A 2,898-nucleotide genomic window follows, 5' to 3' on the forward strand; every position below is an offset into this window, starting at 1 on the left:
GGGGGGGGGGGGGGGGGGGGGATGGTAACTCAAGGAGATGAAAGGACAAGGACGTGGGTTACAGCTGGAAATAGCAAAAAGATCTTCTGCTTCCGTGTTCACCTTTGACCATATCAACATGACAAAAGGGAGAATCGAGATTACGGCCAGTGCTATAACTGAAAGCGGGGGCTGGGGAGAGGGCGGAAAGGGGGGTGATGAAAGGAAGGAAAATGTGGATAGACCCTATCGTAAACCCACACCAGGTCTAGCGTGTAATTCTTCACAGGAAATTGGAGGAATTGTTATTTAGCACATCGATACGTCTTTCGGGCTCTTTTTTAGATTTTTTTTCTTCTCTTCTTTTTTGAATGATTGAGGGGATTCTTACCGACAGTCTTTCTTTTATTCTCCTTTGTGAGTGACAAAGGCTCCAGTTGAATGATATGGCAGTGCTTTCGCTGCTCCCACCGCCACGTCGACGCCATTACTTGGGCTAGCGCGCCTTTGGTACCCACCGAAAACTGGAAAAATGAGAAAATGCTTGATTTTAGGGAATTGGGGGTGATATTTTTACTGTGTAATTTTTCATTTTTCGATTTCTAAATTGGGTAAGGGGGGCTGACGATAAACAAGCGGGAAATTGCTTTCGTCAGAACATGATCGATATATTTCTGCTAATAAATTAGAAATTTTCTTCGAATTTTAAATTAAATGCAATGATTTATTGAATTGAAAATTTGAATTCGGATGAATTCAATTTTTTTCTTTAATTTGAATGTAGTTTGGTAGCCGATATTGCATACGTCATTGGTGTACGTTAGCAGCCAACATTATTCAAATGCACTGTTGGAAATTTTTTGAAATTTCATGGAAGATATTATAGTAAATCTCACGAGAGTGACATTGAATCGGATTTGGGGAAAAAATGGTTATGAAATTTCAAGTTTTAAGTAGAATTCACGGAAATTCATGAGTTTTCAGTGGAACATGAATATTCAGAAACAAAATGACATGAATTTTCAATTTTTCCCTGAATTTTCCTGATTTCTCTGAATTTTCACAGAATAATTGAACTGAAAAATCAAGTATTTTATTTATCTCCAGATCATTTGAACAGAAAATTGAAGGAATATTTGATTTTTCAATGACAAAATTTCCTGAAATTTCAGTGGAAATTGAACGCGATGAAAAATTCCGGAATTTGGCGTGGAAAATTTAGACGAAAATTTTTAACAGCGTGATGAGAAAAATCCGGTTCTTTGCATAGATCGGTATCAATCATTACTTTTAGTAATATTATGAGAAGTTGCACCTTATAGTAATTTAGATTTATTTATCGTAATTGAAATTTGAAAATAAATATAATAATTGGATATTTATTTTCTCAATTATTGGTTGATAAAATAATTCGGAATTTGAAAATTTAAATTGATAGTTATTTTTAAAAATTAAAAAATTGGTGAGTAATATTAACTCTAATTCAAAATTTCGATTATGCTGATGTTTGGTTATTTGCGCGTGAAGTGTGCAAAAAGGGCCCTTTTTTTTACTTATATCATAAAAAGTATATTCGAACTCCTGAAGCCAAAATTAGTTACCCTGACACAAAAAACTGGAAATTTCAGATTTAACGAATAGAATGCTTCCATTCGGAAGTAAATATACCCAATATTAAATATGAAGAGCCAAACATAAGGGTCTATAGCGTTGAGAATCAAATATTAAGAATCAAATAAAGAGTCGAAGAGTCGAAGAGAAATCGCCACATAATAAGATGTATCAGATTGTCTTTTCGCTAATTCATTCATTCAGTTGCATACAACAATCTCAGCAAATTCTCCTTACATCTAAAAAAAATTCCTCCAAAAAAATATCCATCAGCATTTCCCTTAAACTCCCTCACAACCGGGATAATCCCGAAATTCAAAAAAATTGATAGTCCAATAGGGCAAAAATTTCAAACGGCAAATTTACCACGTGGAGTGTCGTTCTGATATATCCACGCGATCGTGAATATTCCAGTCCCTCGGATGGCGAAGCCCAAAAGCAATTTCGTCGTTGGGTAAATCGAACGGAAGCCCCTGGTAACTCCCCTTTCCCCAGACCCCCCTTTTCCCATCCCTGCAGGCACTCGGACATGAGCCTTTTACTTTGAACGATAATGTACGAGAAAAATATCGATATCTATTTTACCCTCACACGTACCTCCTATTTCCATTTTTTATCCCTGTTCTCTTTTTTTTATTTATCCTTCGACATAAAAAAATATGAGTGGAAACTTTCCCGGAAATTGTTGAGATTTTGCGCGACTTGTGATCATATCTGTGAGAGTTTACTACATTTTTCATTCAAGTTCCTAGAAATTTATCGTCACTTTTATGCTCGCTTTCCTTTGATCGACTTCATATTTCCAGATTTTTTTTTCCAATTGCAAGAACTCTGATCACGGAGTGGGGGGAGAGGGCATGAGATGAAAGGGCTCGGAGTCGATAATGATCCCATTATATAGATGGCAAAATTTCAGTTGAAATTAGAAAAAGGACGACCTCTTTTACTCCCATAGAACTTCAGTTACCTGATCTAGGAATTAATTAATGATCTATGGAAATTGATTCAAGATTTTTTCACAAACTACTAGAGCAAAATGAATAATTGTTTTTCCAATTCGATAGGATATTCTAATCTTCATTTTCCTCGCAGAAATTTTATTAAATGCAAAAATATAAAATTGATCTAGAAATCGATAAACGATCGATAAAAATAGATTTAGGATTTTCTCCCAAACTACTAGAGCCAAATGAATAATTTTTTTTTCAATTCAATAAAAAATTTCTTCTACTATCCCGTAAAATCCACTCTGGATCATTTTGCCCCGCTGGCACTCTCATTAGCCATAAAAATCTAAGATTGATCTAA

Source organism: Diachasma alloeum, unplaced genomic scaffold, assembly GCF_001412515.2.
Source record: "Diachasma alloeum isolate Michigan unplaced genomic scaffold, Dall2.0 Dall_scaffold_00203, whole genome shotgun sequence".
NCBI classification, from domain to species: Eukaryota; Metazoa; Arthropoda; class Insecta; order Hymenoptera; family Braconidae; genus Diachasma; species Diachasma alloeum.